Genomic DNA, 8,199 nt, shown 5'->3' with positions numbered 1-8,199 from the left:
AAGACATAAGAAATGGAAAATTGTTTGTTGATAACATGTATGTTGATGTGCTTGATTGAGCCAACAGTGTATTTTGGATGGAAAATTCATTTTGTATACTGTAATGATGTATAGCATATTAATGTTAAGAAAAGAGAAAATAATTAAAAAAAAGAAAAAGAAATTATAATTAGTAAAACAAAACAAAACAAAAAGTTCTTCAGCATTAAGGCAGAATCCCAGAAGAAGCTATACTCATTTATTTACCTGGAAGAAGGTTCTTCTCATATTCGGTGGACAAACATTTGTTGGAGGGCTACAATCAAACCTTTTCCCCGGACGCTAGGAAATGAGAAATGACAGTATTTCATGGCAGCTGGGCTCTAAAGAACTCCAAGCACTATCAGCGGGGCAGTTGTGTCTTGGGTTTTCTGCATGAGAAAAGGCAGGAGAGCATTCTCCACATGCTGTGGCGGTTTTGGCTTCCTTTGTCAGAGGCTGGAATAACCATTATCCTAATGAGCTCTTCTAATGATTAATCATTATTCTAAGGATCTCTTCTGCCCTTGTGGTCTAAGCCACAGCATAAAAAAAAAAAAAAAACAGGGGTGGAGAGTTAGAGCGTGAACTGCATATTAAGAGCATTTTTCCTCACCTCAATCTCTGTTCCCTGTGTCTCAAAATCCCTTCTCTTCTATATACACTGTCCAGCTATCATCCTGTTCCTAATTCTTGTCTAGCCTCCCCAGGCTGAGGGGACCAGGTTGGGGATAGAAGGGAGGGGACAGATGACAACTGCCTTGGCTTGAATGCCAGCTGCAGAATGGGGCCAATGTGTATGAAGCTAGCCTACATTTTATTTATTGGGGCCCTAGGGGGATGGTTTAGAAATCCCCAAGCGGGAAGAATCAATGGAAATGTTGCTTTTAATCGTAATATAGCAAATGGTCAAAGGAAAAAGTTGTTTAATTTTACATATTTTTGAGTTACTGAGAGAATAAAGAAAATTAACTTATAAAACTGTGCACATTGGGCCAGCAGATGACGCAGCTGTTATGTCGCTGGACTCCCACACGGCCAACTGCAGTTTGAGGCCTGGACTCGGGGGCTGGAAAATCATGTTGGGCACGTGCGTGTGTGTGCGCAAGATTCTGGGAAGAGAAGGGATTGCGGTGTGGTCATCCCCCCCGGGGGTGATTTCTCGCTTTCTCTCTCAGTGACTCTCTTTCCAGTGACTGCATGCACTCTAAGTGAAAAATTGCTAAAAAAAAAAACAAACCCAAAAAACATAGTATACTCTAATTATGCTAATCTATGTATTTTGTGATTTTATCTCGTGAACAGCCCTACGTGTATGTGCTGTTTGTACAGTTAGAATAATCAGTTATTTCCATTTTTTTTTCATCTCTGGAGTGGAGAAAGATGAGATGACTTGGTCAAGGAGCTTCATCCTGTTCTTTACGCCTTCACGCAGCCATCCTGGGGGTGCTGCCCTCCCTCCTTACACCTGCCTTGTGATTGCAGCACCTCACAAAGCCATATCTAATCAAGAGAGCCAAACGTTCTAGAAGCCCCATCAAGAAGACCTGACTTGGCTGCCATCACTACCCAAGTTATTACTAAGATTGGTGAAACCACCATGGTTCATCTTCTCGAAGTAGGGTAAGACTTACTTCTGTGTACCTAAGATTAAGGACCTCCGGCAGGTGCTTTGAGCAAAGATCAACAGAGGGTCTGCAATAGTCAGTGTGGGAGTCTGCCATACAGCGTAAGAGTCCTTCATTAATATTCTTTCTGCTGGGGTCAGCAGGTGGCATGGTAGTTAAGGCTCTGGACTCCCATATGCCAACTGCAGTTCAAGTCCCAGACCCAGTGGCTTGAAAATCACATTGGAGGCCTGTGTGTGCATGTCCAAAATCCCGAGAGGAGAGTGGAGGAGAAGGGAGTGTGGCATGGCCAATCCCAGCGGCAATGATTTCTCACTTCCCCTCTCTCTGGTGAGCACACACACCCTCTGGCAAAAAAACAAACAGACAATTCTTCCTGCTTAGAGACGGGTTTTTCCCCTCACAGTAATGGAATGTGTAATCCTCCAAGAAAACGCCAGAGGAGTTTTTGGCCTCCAGCTCCTGATATGACAATGATAATGATAATAATAAAGTATATCTTTTTCCCTCTGGTTTGAAATGGGATAAGCCCATTCAAAAAAAGAATTTAAATTCTGTGAAAATAAAAGCATTTGTGCAATTTATGATAGAAACTTATCAAATAGTTGGCAGATTAATTTTTTTCTAGAAAATGTACAAATTTTAGAAAAACAATTCACTTTTTTTTTTTTTTGGAGAGGTTTTTGCTATAAGACACGTATGCTCACCAGACAGACAGAGACAGAGAGACAGAAAGCCAGAAATCACCCCCCAGGAGGAATGGTCATGCTGCGATACCTTCTCCTCCATTCTCCTCTAAGGATCTTGGGTATGCACGCACACGCGCCTGGAGTGAGTTTAAGCCACCAGGTCCGGGACTCAAACTGTGGTCGACTACGTGGGAGTCCAGCGACAAAGCCATTACACTAACTGCTAGTCCCAAGAATTCAAGTTCTTAACTTTAACTACTATGTTACCATGGAGAATGTATCCTTTTAGAGACTTGGTTTACTCATGTGAATTGGAATTTAATTTTCTGAACGCCTTGGACATGACATGGGATTGAGCCTAGAAAGCACTTATCACATCCCTGGCACATACCAGCAGCCTAGTCAAGGGCAGTGACTGTAAGCTCGAATATATACACTGTGTTATTAGACATGCCTATGCTCTTTTTTTAGCATTTATTTATTTAATTCCATTTGTTAGTATTATTTTTTAATTTAACCAGACACAGAGAGAGAGAAAGGGAAAGTGAGGAAGCAAGCCGCCAGGTCCGGGACTCGAACTGCAGTCAGCCATGTGGGAACCCAGCGCCTTCAACCACCACATTACCTACGCCCAGAAAAATGCCTATGTTCTTACACGATTCTTAGAGCAAACACATCCCAATGATTTCCATGGCAAGACTCATCCATACAGGCAAACCGTCGCTCAGACAAGGCTAGCTCTAGTGTACTGACAGTGACTGCTCTGAGCTCATTCGCTGTTTAAAGCACAATTTGTAAGCAACTGTGGATGCGTCGTCCTCATAGGTTCATTATAGAGACCCATGGAATTAACTCTTACCGCTGCTTATCCTGTAATCATAAAAGAGAACACCAATGTGTTAGGAATGTCCAGCATCTAGTCATGACGCTGGTGGGGAGGTAGAAAGTTTGGTTTTGAGTACCGTTGGCATAAGGTGGACACACTTCATTGTTCCATCCAAGACCAGAAAAAAGCTTGCTTGTCCTTTTCAGTACATGAGGTGCTCCTGGAGGAGACATTTATGTCAGTAGCTAATTAGAAAAAATTGTCAAGTTTTTCTTAAAAGAAAAGTCTTTTAAAAAATCAGAATTTTGGGAACCAGCAGTTAGCGTAATGGCTAGGTCGCTGGACTCCCACGGAGTCGACCGCGGTTCGCGTCCCGGACCCGGTGGCTTAAAACTCACGCCGAGCACGTGTGCGTGCGTGCCCAAGATCCCGAGAGGAGAATGGAGGAGAAGGGGTTGCGGCGTGGCCATCCCCCCTGGGGGGGGATTTCTCGCTTTCTGTCTCTATGTCTCTCTCTGTCTATCTGGCGAGCGCACGCGCCCTCCAGTGAACATCTCTCCAAAAAAACAAAAAATCAGAATTTTGGGACCCAGCAGTTAGCGTAATGGCTAGGTCGCTGGACTCCCACGGAGTCGACCGCGGTTCGCGTCCCGGACCCGGTGGCTTAAAACTCACGCCGAGCACGTGTGCGTGCGTGCCCAAGATCCCGAGAGGAGAATGGAGGAGAAGGGGTTGCGGCGTGGCCATCCCCCCTGGGGGGGGATTTCTCGCTTTCTGTCTCTATGTCTCTCTCTGTCTATCTGGCGAGCGCACGCGCCCTCCAGTGAACATCTCTCCAAAAAAACAAAAAATCAGAATTTTGGGACCCAGCAGTTAGCGTAATGGCTAGGTCGCTGGACTCCCACGGAGTCGACCGCGGTTCGCGTCCCGGACCCGGTGGCTTAAAACTCACGCCGAGCACGTGTGCGTGCGTGCCCAAGATCCCGAGAGGAGAATGGAGGAGAAGGGGTTGCGGCGTGGCCATCCCCCCTGGGGGGGGATTTCTCGCTTTCTGTCTCTATGTCTCTCTCTGTCTATCTGGCGAGCGCACGCGCCCTCCAGTGAACATCTCTCCAAAAAAACAAAAAATCAGAATTTTGGGACCCAGCAGTTAGCGTAATGGCTAGGTCGCTGGACTCCCACGGAGTCGACCGCGGTTCGCGTCCCGGACCCGGTGGCTTAAAACTCACGCCGAGCACGTGTGCGTGCGTGCCCAAGATCCCGAGAGGAGAATGGAGGAGAAGGGGTTGCGGCGTGGCCATCCCCCCTGGGGGGGGATTTCTCGCTTTCTGTCTCTATGTCTCTCTCTGTCTATCTGGCGAGCGCACGCGCCCTCCAGTGAACATCTCTCCAAAAAAAAAAAAAATCAGAATTTTAACTATGGGTTGAACATGAGAAAATTGGATAAGTGTTTACGTGTGGATAAATTTGTACATGTTTATCTAAAGGAGAAGTTCATTTTTTATCTAGCTGTGAAGATGTAAAGCTCCAGCAATTGGACTAGATTTATGAAAGCTGATTTTTCACACAGCTTTCTTTGCTTTTAAAAGCAGTTAAATAAAAAAAGAACTAGCACATTTTCACCTAATGACGAAAGATAATAAATGATTGAAGACTTAGAAGCATTTTAAGTACCACTTACACTAATGAAGTTGGCTCTGCTTACTGCCACGTTGAGCAATAATTTAATTCGCTCTGTTGATGGGAAAAGTTAATGCGAATGACTGACCCAGTCTTCTGGACACCCAGCTACACTACAAACACTTCGGCCCCCAAATACAGCTTGGAGGTGTTTCCCTGCTGGGACAAGAGAAAAGAGGTGGAACACCTGAGTGCTATATGAAAGAGAAAAAAGAATTAAGAAAACCTGATTAACAACAAATGTGTCAGAAAAAGTAAAAGGAGAGAAAAAAACGTCGTTACTAATGACAGAAGAAATAAAGGAAATCAACAAACTCCATAAATGTAAATAGACTTAATGTGTCCGTTATAAGGTAGAGATTGTTGAGTGAATACTAAAGATCCACCTATCAGCTCAGGACACACCTGAAAACGAAGGCTAAGAAAGGTTAACAGAAAAAGGGTAACTATACACCAGGAAAATACTAAAAAGAAAACTAGAATAATTGTTTGTTTGTTTGTTTTTCTTTTTTTTTTTTTTTTTGATGAGATTTTCGCTATAGGGCGTGTGCGCTCGCCAGACAGACATAGACAGAAAGACAGAAAGACATAGAGAGAGACATAGAGACATAGAGACATAGAGAGACCCCAGGGGGGATGGTCACACTGCAATCCCTTCTCCTCCATTCTCCTCTTGGGATCTTGGGCACGCACGTACACGCACCCAGCATGAGTTTTAAGCCACCAGGTCCGGGACGCGAACCGCAGTCGACTATGCGGGAGTCCAGCGACATAGCCATTATGTTAACTGCTGGTTCCCAGAAAACTAGAACAATTGTATTACTGTAAGAAATGGACCTGAATGTAAAACAAGGATTTTAAAAGGGTTACTCAATAACAATAAAGCTTAAATCTCAATAAGACGACAATTCTGAATTATAATTTATTTACCATATAACAAATATTTAAAGGCAAAAGCTGTGAAAACCGTACGAAAAATGTTTAAAATTTTCTTTATATGAGAAGAATTTTATCATTGATCTCTCAGTGACTGATAGACCACAGATAAAAATTCGTAATACATTTAAATAATAAAATTAATAAGTTTAAATTATAGATTTATCTAGAAAAAAGAAAAACCCATTCTCTTAAACTATTTACTAATAAAATATAATTATACAAATATATTTTATGTAGTAAAGATTAAAATAATAATAAACATTATATATTAAATATAGTATAATGTTAATTAGAAAACTTAATTTCCACAAATGAAAATAATAGATATAAGAATTACTGACATAAAAATTCAGGCAAAAAAATCTTCAGAAGAAACAAAATGGAACTGAAGATGCTGCGGCTCGCGGGAGGTGTGGTTAAGGTACTGGACTTGCACATGGATGACTGGTTTGAGTCGTGGACCTCGTGGTTTGAAAATCACGCTGGGCATGTGTGCATGCATGCCCAGGACCCCCAGAGGCAAACGGAGAAGAAGGTATTGGAGTGTGGTCATACCCATGAGCTTGGGGGCAGGAGGGAGGTGATTTCTGTCTCTATTCAGTGAGCACATGTGCCCTACCTACGGTAAAATCCTAAGGGGAAAAAAAAAGAACTGGGGACAGCAGGTGGGATGATGGTTAAGGTGCTGGATCCCATATGGCTAGCTGCCCAGTTCAAGTCCCAGACCTGGTAGCTTGAAAATCCACATGTGTGTGTGCGTGCTCAGTGTGCTCAAAATCCCAGGGGGTGATTTCTCACTTTCCCACTATCTCTCTCTGAAGAATGCACAAGCCCTATACCAAAAAACCCAAAAAAACAAACAAAAAAAAAGAAAATAGAGAGAAAGAAAAAAAGGAAGAATTAGATATGGCAAAAGTAATTAGAAAAAAAAAGAGTCATATTAATGAAATAGAAAACAAAACTCAATGCAGAAAACCAACAAAGCCAATGTTTATTCATTGCACAGACTAAAAGAGTCAAATAGGAACATTTTTAAAAAGAAAACGATAAATTAAATGCATAGTAAGTAGTATCAGAGATGAAAATGGATCTAGTGATTTAAGTATATCAGTATGCACACATACATATTAGTTTTTATTAAACAAATTTAATAAATTAGGATGAAAAAGGAACTTTCTCCATTTAAGGCCAATTTAATGAAGCCTATTGTAAATATCACATTTGATGATAAAATGTTAAAACCACTACCTTTGGAATCAATTTTAACTAAGGATTGCACATTCAATGCATGGTCTCCAGATCGTCCTCATGTTCGTTAGAAAAAGCTGCATGCAGCCACACGAGCACCTCTGAAAAGGGAGTTTGGAGGTGGTCACATTAAAGGTGACGTGTCCGGAACAGTAGAGGAAGGAGGGATCATTCCATGGACATAAAAGCACCTGCTGTCAGGTCTCCCCCGCCCCACTGAGGGCAGCAGAGGAACATCACCACATGGAAGCATCATGAGGTACAGACTGACGTGAATGTGGACACCATGCGTGGAACCCTAAGAGGAGGAGCATTTCCTGTTTGCAAGAAGCTTTTCAGGCTTTGAAAAAATTGTATAACAGGTCAACTATGTACAGTTGGAAGTAGATATAAAAATGAAAGTATAATTTCGGCCAGCACTACAAATACAGGACTAAAGGATTTGCAGAGAGGATCCCCAAGGATTCATACGTTACCGTTTCTTTCTGCATGAGCTTCCCAGGAAGGAGACTATTTAGAGCCCATAGTCTTTATCTATTCAATGCCTGCATACAGTGCAGTGAGAGCGGATGCTGCATTCTAGATGCCCGGGCCCTCCGCTAGAAACCGTAGACGACTACCACATGGAATGGATGTAATTATGATGACCGGGATAGACAGTGGGGATGGCCTGGCTGCAGACGTCCTTTGTGGAGAAGTGCGTCCTGAGCAGTGTGCACACACGCAAGGTTTTACAAAACCCAGAGGTCCTGCAGGAAGAAGAAGACTAATTGGCGTCCAGCTGAAACTGAAGCCACTACTGATGAAAATCACTATATTTAACTGCAGTACAAGCTTTCTTTCTTTTTTTTTGGAGAGGGTTTTACTATAGGGCACGTGCGCTCGCCAGACAGACAGAGAGACAGAAAGTGAGAAATTACCCCCCGGGGGAATGGCCAGGCTGCAATCCCTTCTCCTCCATTCTCCTCTCGGGATCTTGGGCACGCATGCACACGCTCCTGATGTGAGTTTAAACCACTGGGTCCGGGACTCGAACCGCGGTCGACTACATGGGAGTCCAGTGACATAGCCATTACGCTAACCGCTGGTCCTACAGTACAAGCTTTTTAAAAATCCAGGTTTTAGTAACAGGAGAACTGAAATCCTTCCATGTTGATATATAATAGGGAAA

The 8,199-nt window shown here is 43.0% G+C and overlaps 1 pseudogene; it reads left to right on the top strand.

The window, feature by feature from the left end:
* The first annotated feature begins 6,940 nt into the window (after positions 1 to 6,940).
* LOC102467845 (twinfilin-1 pseudogene) lies at positions 6,941 to 7,850 on the top strand (annotated as a pseudogene).
* The last annotated feature ends 349 nt before the right edge of the window (positions 7,851 to 8,199 follow it).

Source organism: Tupaia chinensis, unplaced genomic scaffold (genome assembly GCF_000334495.1).
Source record: "Tupaia chinensis unplaced genomic scaffold, TupChi_1.0 Scaffold000143_1, whole genome shotgun sequence".
NCBI lineage: Eukaryota > Metazoa > Chordata > Mammalia > Scandentia > Tupaiidae > Tupaia > Tupaia belangeri.
The sequence above is the reverse complement of the archived record's forward strand: the minus strand, read 5'-3'. Positions and strand labels throughout refer to the sequence as shown.